The sequence below is a fragment of the Scyliorhinus torazame genome, chromosome 1 (assembly GCF_047496885.1).
Source record: "Scyliorhinus torazame isolate Kashiwa2021f chromosome 1, sScyTor2.1, whole genome shotgun sequence".
NCBI lineage: Eukaryota > Metazoa > Chordata > Chondrichthyes > Carcharhiniformes > Scyliorhinidae > Scyliorhinus > Scyliorhinus torazame.
In genome coordinates, this window is record NC_092707.1 from 145784987 (window position 1) to 145799263 (window position 14277).

General features: G+C 49.1%; 1 protein-coding gene across 1 annotated transcript in view; it reads left to right on the forward strand.

Annotated features, from left to right (window-relative positions):
• Nucleotides 1-14277, forward strand: part of rnf19b (ring finger protein 19B) — a 362883-nt gene that overhangs the window by 158046 nt on the left and 190560 nt on the right. The window contains exon 2 of the mRNA XM_072500961.1: nt 8646-8822. The gene's annotated coding sequence lies outside the window, so the exon portion shown is untranslated. The remainder of the gene's footprint in view (nt 1-8645; nt 8823-14277) is intronic.

The window sequence follows — 14277 nt, forward strand, 5'->3', positions numbered from 1 at the left end:
CCGCGTAAAGGCGGCGCCGCATAGATGACGCGGCCGGCGCCGCATAACGGGCGTCATCTGCGCCAACCCGAGCATGCATGGTTGCCGTCCTCTCTAAGTCCGCCCCGCAAGAAGATGGCGGACGGATCTTGCGGGGCAGCGGAAGGAAGGAGGTCCTCCTTCAGAGACGACGGCCCGACGATCGGTGGGCACCGATCACGGGCCACCCCACATTTGAAGCCCCCCCGGTGCAGGATCCCCCCTCACCCCCACGCAGGCCGCCCCCCCCCCCCCAGCGTTCACGCACCGTTCACGACGGCAGCGACCAGGTGTGGACGGCGCCGGGGGGAACCCGCCGTTTTGGCCTGGCCGCTCGGCCCATCCGGGCCTGAGAATAGCGGGGGTGCCGGAGAATTGCCATTTTGGGTGTCTCCGGCGATTCTCCGGCCTGCGGCCCGCGGAACTCGACCGGGCCGTTCCCGCCGCTTGGGAGAATCGCGGGAGGGCGTCGGACCGGCGTCCCGGCAAATTTTGGCGGCCCAGGCGATTCTCCCAACCGACGCGGGAGTGGAGAATCTCGCCCAATGTTTATTCTGTGAACTCAAGTTAACCCTTTTAAAACATACAGTGAACATCTTAGCAGCCATTAATTCAAATACAACCCCCAAAGAATGCAACACCAAGTAATCCTTTAAGCTTTCTTTTTGACATCCATACGACTTAAAACACCTTTTACCAGAAGCACATCAGGTTAAAGTCACTACTGTTATTAGTTTTAAATCACCCGAATTGATTTACAGTCTTTAGATTACAGAGAGAGATTCATACACCTTCTGGCTGTGACTGCAGCTATCCAGCTCTGAAAACGAAAGTAAAAAGCTGACAGAAAGCCCAGCTCCACCCACTCTCTGACATCACTGCAGTAATAAACACCTACTTCTTAAAGGTACTCTCACTACAGATATTTATATACACACCCATTTATAAACACCCATTTCTTAAAGGTACTCTCACATGTCAGAGCGGGAAAAGCGAATTGCACTGACTGGAGAAATCCGGCCATTATCTATTTTGTACGTAACCAACAAGGCTTCTGGTTTTCCATTTTTATGGAATATGGTCACAGAACGTTGGTTAAAACCCTGCTAATCACGTGTAATAAAAGGATTAATGTCAGTCCTTGTAAACCTGTGGTTCTGTGTATTAAATATCATTGTATAAAAAGTCTGTTCCTGATTATAAAGCCCAGAAATGCTCACTAAAATAGGCTTGATTCCCCAATTATGTCTGAAGGATCCGTGGCGTTGTACGTGCTAAAATTCGGCGATGCCCCTGCATCGATCCTCCGACCGGTGAGGTGCTCACAGCCGCGCGGCCTCCACGAAATGGATAGCCAGAGAATTGCTGGGTCCGTGGTCGCGCATGCGCACGCCGCCGATCTGCAACGGTCACTCCGTACAACATGGCGCCGGCCGTGCGCAGACCCAACCTGCCAGATAGTGCACCCCTGGCCACCCCCCACCAGCCCCCCCAGCCCTTCCGAAGCCCCTCTGGCCAGCAGCATGGCTCCCGCCCGACTGTGGCGGTGCTGGACACAGTCCGCTGCCACAACGCCGGGTTCCCGAACGTTGAGATCACATGTCAATCGCACGGTCAGGAATTCGGCCCATCGGGTCTTCAGGTGACGTTCTGAGACTGTCCCAATGGCGTGCACGGAGAATCCCGCCCAATGTATTTGTTTCAGCCAAATAATGTCGTAGAGCATCATAGAATCTTTATAGTGCAGAGGGAGGCCATTCGGCCCTTTGAGTCTGCACCGACCCACCAAAAGAGCACCCTACTAGGACCACTCTCTCAGTGCTAACCACTGTGCCACCATACCACCCATGTGCAATACGTTGCAGGGAATTTGCTAAATTGAATCTAACATAACATGCTTCTGTGTTTTTCTGTATGTAGTTTGGGGTGGGTGATTTTGACACTTTCTGTTGGACATGATCCTGTGTGATGGCCTCAGTTGCGGATCTTGCCTGTGGTGTTGGTTATCTAGTGCTGCAGCTTTTCCAGATACAAATTACGAGTGGTGGTAGCTACCAGTAAACCATGCCGTCAATTATGTTGAACTGGAATTGAAAGCTAATCTCAGTAATGGTGCCCACAAAACCATCATCAATTGATGTAAAAGCCCATTTGATTCACTAATGCCTTTTCGGGAAGGAAATTTCCTAACTTTACCTGGTCCGGCCTACATGTGACTCCAGATCCACAGCAATGTGATTGACTCTTGGACTACTGTCTGAAATGGTTAGCAAGCCACTCAGTTCAAGGGCAACAAATGATGGCCTTGTCAGAGACACCCACACCCCATGATAGAATAAAGCAATCCGGGGTTTCATGGGCTGGATTCTCTGGTCCCCCAGCCGTGGAGCGTCATTCGGTGGTTGGATTCTCTCCTCCTGCTGCTTGTTAATGAGATTTCCCATTGAAGCCACTCCACGCAACTGGAAACCCACTGGTAGCAGTGCTCCGACGGTGGGAATAGTGAATGACAACGGCCGGGGAATTCCAGCCCATATACCTTTGTTGTAGTGTTGGCAAATGTGGCGAGACCAGCACCATGGGCACTGATGTTTTGATTCCTCCAGATTAATGGCTGGAGTCTAATGGATCCAGTCGCACCTAATATGGAAAATTTGTCTGACCGGTTCTTTGTACGAAAGGGTGTTAATGTGCCAAATAAATGGTTTGGAATTGGCCTACCTTTCTCTCAGCCTGTATAAATATGGGTAGGTTTGGTAATATTTTGAATTTTAACCTTGTTATTGCCAAAAAATGGCATCAGCATGTAAATCCTGTATCAAGCTGTGTGTGTGAGATTCTTGTATGTGTCATAAAATTCATAAACCAGATTTGATCCTTAGTCTATAGATTTTTAATTTTTTACATATAGATTGAACATGACTTCTCATCACATGGAAATAGTTTGAAGCACTTTACAAAACAGTTTCCTCCCACAGTCCAAAAATGTGCAGGTTAGGTGGATTGGCCACGATAAATTGCCCTTAGTGTCCAAAGATGTGCAGGTTAGGTGGATTGGCCATGGTAAATTGCCCCTTGGTATCCAAGGATGTGCAGGTTAGGTGGATTGGCCATGGTAAATTGCCCCTTGGTATCCAAGGATGTGCAGGTTAGGTGGATTGGCCATGGTAAATTGCCCCTTGGTATCCAAGGATGTGCAGGTTAGGTGGATTGGCCAAGCTAAATTGCCCCTTGGTGTCCAAGGATGTGCAGGTTAGGTGGAGTATGGGGTTACAGGGATAGGGCGGAGAGTGGCCTTAGGTAGGATGCTCTTTCAGAGGGTTGGTGCAGACTCGATGGGTCAAATGGCCTCCTTCTACACTGTAGGGATAATTGTTTACTGGTGGTATTGTCGGATGGAGCCCAGTTAACTACAAGAAGAGGAGAACTGTCTCTTCATTGTCTGCCTAAGCATAAAGGCAGTACCTCAGTTTAATTTGTTACATCCAGCAATACAGCACTCCTCAAGCATATAGATCACACATTCAAATTCTAGTGTGGGGCTCCGATTCACAATCTTCTACCCCTGAATAACAAATGGTTCATACTGATGTTCTAAATTCACCTGACCTCAGCCAGGCTGGTGGTTGGAGCAACACAATTTTCCCATTATGAGCCAGTACCCCTGCGATAGGGAGAAGGGGCTAAATTAACCAGAATGTCCCCTTCCGATTGCAAACCTGTAGCACTTAGACCATAAGACCATAAGACATAGGAGCGGAAGTAAGGCCATTCAGCCCATCGAGTCCACTCCACCATTCAATCATGGCTGATTTCAACTCCATTTACCCGCTCTCTCTCCATAGCCCTTAATTCCTCGAGAAATCAAGAATTTATCAACTTCTGTCTTAAAGACACTCAACGTCCCGGCCTCCACTGCCCTCTGTGGCAATGAATTCCACAGACCCACCACTCTCTGGCTGAAGAAATTTCTCCTCATCTCTGTTCTAAAGTGACTCCCTTTTATTCTAAGTCTGTGCCCCCGGGTCCTAGTCTCCCCTGCTAGTGGAAACAACTTCCCTACGTCCACCCTATCTAAGCCATTCATTATCTTGTAAGTTTCTATTAGATCTCTCCTCAACCTCCTAAACTCCAATGAATATAATCCCAGGATCCTTAGACGTTCATCGTATGTTAGGCCTACCATTCCTAGGATCATCCGTGTGAATCTCCGCTGGACCCGCTCCCTGAGGTGTGGGGCCCAAAATTGCTCACAGTATTCTAAATGGGGCCTAACTAATGCTTTATAAAGCTTCAGAAGTACATCCCTGCTTTTATATTCCAAGCCTCTTGAGATAAATGACAACATTGCATTTGCTTTCTTAATTACGGACTCAACCTGCAAGTTTACCTTTAGAGAATCCTGGACTAGGACGCCCAAGTCACTTTTCACTTCAGCATTATGAATTTTGTCACCGTTTAGAAAATAGTCCATTCCTCTATTCTTTTTTCCAAAGTGCAAGACCTCGCACTTGCCCACGTTGAATTTCATCAGCCATTTCTTGGACCACTCTCCTAAACTGTCTAAATCTTTCAGCAGCCTCCCCACCTCCTCCATACTACCTGCCCTTCCACCTATCTTTGTATCATCGGCAAACTTAGCCAGAATGCCCCCAGTCCCGTCATCTAGATCATTAATATATAAAGAGAACAGCTGTGGCCCCAACACTGAACCCTGCGGGACGCCACTTGTCACTGGTTGCCATTCCGAAAAAGAACCTTTTATCCCAACTCTCTGGCCTTTCCCTATAGCCCGACAAAAGTTCTCTCTTTAAGTATTTACTCAATTCCTTTTTGAAAGCCATGAACGAATCTGCCTCCATCACACTGCCAGCCAGTGCACTCCATTTCCTAACCATTCACTCTGTAAAAAAAAAGCGATGAGATCAGGGTCCAGTATAATGCCGATTCACTCTCTGTTTGCCAACAACATTTATGAAAAAATAATCAATCCTCAACACTTCCATCTTCATTAATCATTGCTACCTATTGAAATCTCCCCTTCCTGTTCAAGAACCCTGAGTTTATCATCGCTTCTGAGTCGAACAACATGTGCATCTCCGCTCACTTCACCCCACCATTGGTACCAGACCTTCAGCTGCCTGGCTTCTCTTCTCTGAAGTTCCCTTCTCAAATATCCTTCCCTCTCTAACCGCCACTCTTGCAAACATCTCCTTTCTTCAGTCAATGTTTGGTTATTCCTCCTAATCCTTCCCTGGCTTAGCAGCTGTTTTCACAGTGTACTCAGTAAAGAGACTCGGGATGAGTTTTACTTTGAAGGCCCAGTGCGATTGACAAGTGGTTCTTGTTGAAAAATCTCCACAGTGTATCTGTAATTCTGATTCACTATAATAGTTTATGTTAAAGCTGACCTGGCAAGGTGGGATGGTCTCCCTCTGTCACTGGCGGGTCGGGTACAGGCGGTTAAAATGAACGTGTTGCCGCGATTTCTGTTTATTTTCCAATGCCTGCCGATTTTCCTGCCAAAGGCATTTTTCAGAGAGACTGAGGGAAGGATTACTTTGTTCATATGGGGAGGGAAGTGGCCAGAGTTAGAAAGGTGCTGCTACAGAGGAGAAGGCAAGCAGGGGGTTTGGGTCTTCCGAACCTGATGTATTACTACTGGGCGGCGAATGTGGAGAAGGTGCGGAGCTGGGTCAGAGGGGTTGATTCCCAGTGGGTCAGAATGGAGGAGAGTTTGTGCAGGGATTGAAAGCACTAGCAACAGTGCTGCCCCCGATGGCCCCGGGGAAATACTTAGGGAGTCCGGTAATAATAGCTTCATTGCGAATTTGGAGGCAGTTTCGCCAACACTTCGGGTTGGGGGCAGGGGACTGGAGAAGGGGGTAGTGTCGTCGGTTTCCGGAGCTATTTTGGAAGAGGAGAAAGCACCGCTGGAAGGGATCAAAGCAAAGTAAGAGGAAGAGTTGGGAGAGGATATGGAGGAGGGGGTTCTGGGGAAAGGTGCACCGGAGAGTGAACACTTCCATCTCTTGCACGAGTTTGGGGCTGATACAGCTGAAGGTGGTATACAGAGCACACCTCACGAGGGTGAGGATGAGCCGATTCTTTGAAGGAGTAGAAGATGTGTGTGAACGTTGCCGGGGGGGGGGGGGGCGCTAATCACGTTCATATGTTTTGGTCCGGTCCAAAGCTGGAGGATTACTGGAAGGAGGTTTTTAGGGTACTTTCTGAAGTGGTGCACATGAAACGGGACCTGGGCCCCTGGGAGGCCATATTCAGGGTATCGGACCAGCCAGGGTTGGAAACGGGTGCGGAGGCAGATGTTGTAGCCTTCGCCGAGTTGATCGCCCGAAGGTACATCCTGATGGGTTGGAGAGCAACCCCTCCACCCTGTGCCCTGGCGTGGCAGGGGGACTTGTTGGAATTCTTGACTCGTGAGAAGGTTAAGTTTGAACTGAGGGGAAGGATGAAGGGGTTCTACAATTCATGGGCATTATTCATTGTGCACTTTCAAGAACTGGATAACATCGAACATTAGTTGGGAGGGTTGTGGGGAGGGGGACTGGGTGTGATTCCCGGGGCGAAATTCTCCCCCAACGGCGCGATGTCCGCCGACTGGCGCCAAAAACGGCGCCAATCAGACGGGCATCGCGCCGGCCCAAAGGTGCGGAATGCTCCACATCTTTGGTGGCCTAGCCCCAACATTGAGGGGCTAGGCCGACGCCGGAGAGATTTCCGCCCCGCCAGCTGGCGGAAATGGTGTTTGTTGCCCCGCCAGCTGGCATGGAAATGCGGCGCATGCACGGGAGCGTCAGCAGCCGCTGTCAGTTTCCCGCGCATGCGCAGTGGGGAGAGTCTCTTCCGCCTCCGCCATGGTGGAGGCCGTGGCGGAGGCGGAAGGAAAAGAGTGCCCCTACGGCACAGGCCCGCCCGCGGATCGGTGGGCCCCGATCGCGGGCCAGGCCACCGTGGGGGCACCCCCCGGGGTCAGATCGCCCCGCGCCCCCCCCCCCAGGACCCCGGAACCCGCCCACGCCGCCTGGTCCCGCCGGTAAATACCAGGTTTGATTTATGCCGGCGGGACAGGCAATTTCTGGGCGGGACTTCGGCCCATCCGGGCCGGAGAATCCAACGGGGGGTCCCGCCAACCGGCGCGGCCCTATTCCCGGCCCCGCCCAATCTCCGGTACCGGAGACTTCAGCGGGGACGGGGGCGGGATTCACGGCGGCCAACGGCCATTCTCCGACCCGGCGGGGGGTCGGAGAATGACGCCCCTGATCTTTTTTTGTCATTTGTTTCTGGGAACATGTGGGCTAATGTTTGGGATTTGGTGGGAGGATGGGATCGTTGTTATTAATATGGGGATTGACATATTTGTTACTGATTATAGTTTATTGTTGGTGGGTGTAAATTTCGGAGAAAATGTGTAAAAGAATAAAAATATTTTAAAAAAAAAATGTTTATGTTGCCAATGCCTGGTTTGTTCTTTGGTGTTGGCTTCAAACATTTTCACAGTATTTATTTTGGTGGAGAGTGGCTCAGGTTTCCTGTCATGTTGACTAACATTGTGGCCTGGTTTGGAGGGTGATCCTGAATGGCTAATCGATAAGCAGTTTACTCATCATCACTTACCAAACATGAAGGGGCAAATAAACTGCCTGTTGATTATTCCCACCAAAAGAGGACAGTATAGCAAAATCTATATGAGTCATTTGTGCAGATTCCATCAGTTCTGACTTCGTAAAAAAGCAAAACTGAGTTGCCAACAAGTAAGATTGACAGATACAATCTTCCCCTCTCTTTCAATTTATTCAACCTTTTTCTCGCACATTTCCAGTCACTGGTTTATCTGCATCAATCTATGTTTGTTATGCATTCTTTCGTCACAGTGTTTCAGCTTCTGCTTGCTGCCTGTGTGAAAGCTGCTCACAATTTATCCTCCAGCACTATTGAAATGTCCCTGTAACCTTGTCCCCTAACATAAAGAAATATACCTCAGAATTTGCGTATAAAATCAGAAAGGGGAATTATTGCACTAGTTAGAATCATAGAATTTACAGTGCAGAAGGAGGCCATTCGGCCCATCGAGTCTGCACCGGCTCTTGGAAAGAGCATCCTACCCAAGCGCACACCTCCACCCTATCCCCATTACCCAGTAACCCCACGCAACACTAAGGGCAATTTTGGACACTAAGGGCAATTTAGCATGGCCAATCCACCTAACCTGCACATCTTTGGACTGTGGGAGGAAACCGGAGCACCCGGAGGAAACACACGCACACACAGGGAGAACGTGCAGACTCCACACAGACAGTAACCCAAGCCGGGAATCGAACCTGGGAGCCTGGAGCTGTGAAGCAATTGTGCTAACCACTATGCTACCATGCTGCCCATTTCTCCCATGACTTGCCCTGATGGGGTCTTTATGTAATGACTAATTACGCCTGTAAAAATATCCTGAGCATTTTATGATGTTTGACCGGTGGGTTTGTAATTCCAACTCATATCACATTGCTTTTAAATATTGGCTTACATAACTCCCTTTCCAGACTCGCGGTGTTAACGTTGAAGGCAAGGTTGCAAACCATTTGCCAGCATCTCACTTTTTTTTTTCTCTCACCCAGGGTTCTAGGATGTCTCCTGGCCAACTGGTGCATTCTGGAAACATTGACTGCTCTGGTTACCTCCTGACACTGTTGTAAGTGACCTCTACGTGCGTTTCAATTCCTGGTTGGATGTGGCTATTGCCCGGGTGAGCAGGGAGAAGCTGAAACCCAACAACAAGAGGTATGAGTGAAGAGGTAAGTCTAGGACGAGAGGAGGTGTTTTGCCTTTCCAATGACCCCAAACAACCTTCCCTTTGCGAATTCCAGCTCACTTTGTCTCCTAAAGAAAGTATTTGATTAACATTGTTGACGATCACAACATAATTTCAGGTCAATAACGACAGCCAAGTCATTTTACTGTTCCCCGTTTGCTAAGGGCCTAGAAAAGAGCCGACAGATTATTTTATTGACAGAAGCAGCCTCATACCTGGCACTGCTGATGGAGAAACCACAACCCCTCAGTTATGTGGGTGAGCCATTGTACCCTTAATCCACAACATGTTAGAGGTCGAAATACCTATGTGGTTGTGGAAAATGAAGCTTGTCCAGTTGATTAATCCACAACTGACTTGCATTCTTTTATTTGCAATATTTTAAAGCCAGACCTTGGGGTTTACTATTTTTTTTTGTAAAACATTTTATTGAGGTATTTGTGATTTTGTAACAATAACAGAAGAAGCAGTGTACATACAAACATAAACATAGTGCAAAGGCCGTCTTCCTCCCTCACAGGTCCCACCTTTCTTACACCCTAATCTGAACTAACCCCCCCCCCCCCGACATTGACCCTCTAAGGGCGAACTTGATTTTCTCCAGACCGAGAAAGCTAGCCATGTCAGTGAGCCAGGTCTCTGATTTTGGGGGCTTTGAGTCCCTCCACGCTAATAGTATCTGTCTCCGGGCTACCAGGGAGGCAAAGGCCAGAACGTTTTCCTCTTTCTCCTCCTGGAATCCCGGATCTTCCGACACTCCGAAAATTGCCACCTCTGGACTCGGCACCACCCTTGTTTTTAACACATTGGACATGACATCGGGGTTTACAATCTTAATAAATATGTTCCTTCCATGGTCATGGAGTGGTCCACATTTCTTGTCCCAGTGTTGCAGCTCTTCCAGTACAGCTACAACATCTACCTGAAAATGTGGGATATTTCCCAGGTATGTCCTGTACACAAAAAGCAGGACAAATCATCACTGTCTGTGCGGAGTCTGCATGTTCTCTCCGTGTCTGTGTGGGTTTGCTCTGGGGGCTCTAATTTCCTCCCACAAGTCCCAAAAGACGTGAGGCGGGATTCTCCCATTTGGCGGCAGAGTGTCCAGGCCGTCGGAAACGCTACCGCGTTTCACGACGGCGTGAATGGGCCGCTGGGAGTACCGATTCTGGCCTCTACAGGGGGCCAGCACGGCGTTGGACCGGTTCACGCCGCTCCAGCCTCCCATCCCGGCGGGAACTGTGCGCCACGGGATCCGCGCATGCGCAATGGCACCGGAGCCTACCTGCACATGTGCGGTGGCCTCCCTCAACGCGCCGGCCCTGACACAACAAGGCGCGGGAGTTCAGGGGCTTGCACGGAAGAAAATAGGCTCGGGGAGCGAGAGACCGGCCCGCTGATCGGGGGGCCCCGATCGCGGGCCACCCCCCCCCCCCCCCGGCGTTGCCCCCCCCCCCTCCCACCCCACAGGCCGCCCCCCCCGACCCTGCGCGCAGAGTTCCTGCCGGCTGCGACCAGGTGTGGACGGCGCTGGTGGGACTCTGCGTTTTTAGAGCGGAGAATCAGCGGCCCGCGACCGGCGTCAGCGCCAATGGCACCGATTCTCTGAACTGTGGAGAATCGCGTGCCAGTGTCGGGGCTGCATGGCCCTGTTGCGGGGATTCTCCGTCCCGGCCCTGGGCTGGGAGAATCCCACCCCTGCTGTTAAGTCATTTGGACATTCTGAATTTTCCCTCAGTGTACCCGAACAGGTGCCGGAATGTGGTGACTAGGGGATTTTCACAGTAACTTCATTGCAGTGTTAATGTAAGCCTACTTGTGACAATAAGAAAGCTTATTATTATCAATCTATTCTTGATCCTCAGTAAAGTGATGGAAGGGGTCGTCAAAAGTGGTGTCAAGTGGCACTTACTCAGAAATAACCTACTCACTGATGTTCAGTTTAGACCTCGCCAGGGCCTGACTTCATTATAGCCTTGGTTTAAACATAGAAGAAGTTTGCTGGGAATGACTCCCTCGACATCAAGGTAGCATTTGACCAAAGTGTGCCATCAAAGAGCCCTAGCAAAACTGGAGTCAATGGGAATCAGGGGTGTGGGGGGGGGGGGGGTTGCTGAATTCCCAGGCCTTAGTTCTGTACGTTTCATTATTGTGCTACATACAAACTCTTGAGTCAAGATTCCTGGAGCTAGAATTTAACCTTAATTCTCAGAAGTGAAAACTGATTTGAAGAATTAATTGAACAAACTCCTATTAATCTGAATTTATCCATTATTTGTTTCTGATTTTTAAAAAGTCTCCACATTTTAAGCAGAAAAATCACATAAATGAAAGTATGATAGTAAATATGTGTCGGTGGGCAAGTAAACATTGAGGCAGACTCTAACACAGTACAGAAATTGTGCAACCCGTTGGTGATGTATAAATGTTTTTTATCCTTTACTTTCACGGGATGTGGGCATCGCTAGCAAGGCCAGCGTTTATTGCCCATCCCTAATTGTCCTTGAACTGAGTGACTTGCTAGGCCATTTAAGAGTCAACTACATTGCTGTTGGTCTGGAGTGGACCATACGGGCTTTTATAACAATCAACAATGATTTCACTGTCATCATTAGACTTTTCATCTGCCGTGATGGGATTCGAACCCAGATCTCCAAAGTATTACCCTAGGTTTCTGGGTTACCAGTGCAGTGAGAATACCACTGCGCCACCGCACCCTCTATGGTGCATCTTGAGCTGTTGCACGTAGCATAATTCTACTGTAGGTTTAAATGGAGAAAGGGTTTGGTTCTATTTGTCCGGTTCCATCCAGTACCTTCGGGACACCCCCCTACCGCCCCTGCAAAGTTTGCTTTTTACATTAAAACCTTTTAACTGTGGGATGAATAAAGATACAATACATGCTCACAGTGTGGTTACTATTCCCCATCCCACTCCCCAGACGTAATAGCAGGTATGTCATGAATGGTTTAACAACAAAAAAAATATTTTTCAACATTTATTTTTAGCTCTTGGAATGCATGCGCGTCACAGATGTGCACAGGAAACCACATAGCTTTCGTGTTTCGAATTCTCACTGCTGCTCGTATTGCTTATTTGTAATCATAAACCTACAGAAGAAAAAAAAAATTCTTTCCATTGCTGTTAGCTCCTACATTAACAGCCTCATTTCCATCCCGGTTAATTGTGAGATTCTCATTCCAGTCATGATTTCAGAAAACAGACTCCATTTCTTTGAAATTTACACTATTTTAAAGCCCCCAGCTGTATAAAATTTAATCAGATTGCTCCTAATGGCTTGGTCTCCTACGAAGTCAATCATGACATATTTTATTTAATGGAACAATAGTTACTTGCAATAATATTGAAGAATCCCATTAGTCCTCCCACATAGCAGCACCTGTCAACATCCTGCGGGTCTACCATTGAGCAGAAACTGATCAAACCAGCCATGTAAATACTGCCGGTACATGAGCAGGTTAGCGGTTGAGAACTCTGTGGCAACTAACTGACCTCTGAACTGCCCAAAGTATGTCCACCCTCTCCAATGCACAAGTTAGGAGTGTGATGGAATATTTTCCACTTACCTGGATGAGTGCAGCTTCCACAATACTCAAGAAGCTCCACAACACCCAGGATAAAGCAGACCACTTGATTGGCACCCCTTCCGTCACAATAAATATTCACTCCCTCCACCGCCGATGCACAGTGGCCGCCAAGTGTACGATCTACAGGATGCAACTTACCAAGGCTCCTTCGAAAGCACCTTCCAAACCCGTCACCTCCACCATCTACAAGGTCTAGTGCAGCAGACGCCTGGGAACACCATCACCTGCAGGTCCCCTTCCAATCTTCATTCCATTTTGACTTGGAAATATATCGCCATTCCTTCATTGTCGCTGGGTCACAATTCTGGAACTCTCTCCCTAATAGCACTGTAGGTGTACCTACACCACATGGACTTTGAAGAAGGCAATGATCTCTTGCTGCACTGAGGAGTTCCAGAAAGTGGAGCTTAGGCCCTGATGTGTTGGGTACTCTGCTACACAGACGAACCAACACGGTTGCGAATGGTACAACTCAGGTTTATTACTAACATTTATTTACAGTGGTAAACTGTTTACTGAGGTTCGATCATAACCCTAGAATTTGTGGACCTATTTCTAATACTATCTTGTAGTGGCACTCAGCACATGGTGGATGTCTGAGTGGCTTGCTGTGAGCTCCGTGCCCTGAGCTGTCTCCTGCTGGAATGCCCGGGAAATGTCGTGTTCCCTGTTTTGTACTGTGTATGCTCTTGCCTGTGATTGGCTTTGGTGTTGTGTGTGTGTTGATTGGTCCGTTGATCTGTCCATCAGTATGTATGTATGTTTGTACCATGATGTTTACCTGAATATCATGACATCCCCTTTTTTACAAGAATATGTGCCTATTTGGTTATAAATAGAGATGTGTACTGAGTGCAGCTGAATGTGTGTGTGTGCAATATCTACAGCATGTACATGGGGCTAAACTATATACAAGGGCGATGTCGGGTGCGACATAACAACGAGGTTGTACCATAAACAAAGAACGGGGAAATGTTGAATGACAAAAACTAACTCCTGTAACGACAAGGAAGAACAGAAACATATTAACACAGTGGTATTATGAGTTCAATGTACAAACAGGCTCATAAGTCCAGTCTAGTAGGTGGGCGATGAATTCGGGTTGACCGCCTCAAGGGTGGGTCTGGATCCACCGGCTGAGGAATGGGCCTGGCCACGGGCGACGACACTAAGGGGCATGGTGGCAGGAAGCTCCACGAAGTCGAGGAACAACAGGTGGGTGCGGTGCCGGTGTAAGTTCCCGTAGCGAGCGTGGAAGTAGGCGAAGAGCCCGGCGATTGCGCCTACGAATGGATCCATCAGGCATGCGAACCAGGAACGAGCGGGGAGCCACGCGTCAGAGAACTTCAGCAGGTGCTGACCAGCCACCTTCTGGTAGGTGGATGTGGACGCCGTCTCCAGGCGCCAGGGCGGGAAGGTCAGTTGCCCGTGTGTCATATGCCCTCTTCTGGCGAACGCGCTGCTGTTGCATTCTGTGTAGTACCAGAGCATGGTTGGTTGTGGGTACCAGAATGGATGGCACAGTGGTCCTGAGGGCACGACCCATCAACAGCTGGGCTGGTGAGAGGCCAGTGGCTAGTGGGGCCGAATGATAGGCTAGCAGGGCTAGGCAGAAATCCAATCCGGCAGCAGCAGCCTTGCAGAGGAGCCGCTTGACGATGTGAATGCCCTTCTCCGCCTTTCCATTGGACTGGGGATGCAGAGGGCTGGACGTCACGTGTGTGAAGCCATACGAAGCAGCAAAGGACGACCATTCCTGGCTGGCAAAACAGGGCCCATTGTCCGACATGACAGTCATCGGAATGCCGTGGCGAGCGAAGGTGTCTTTGC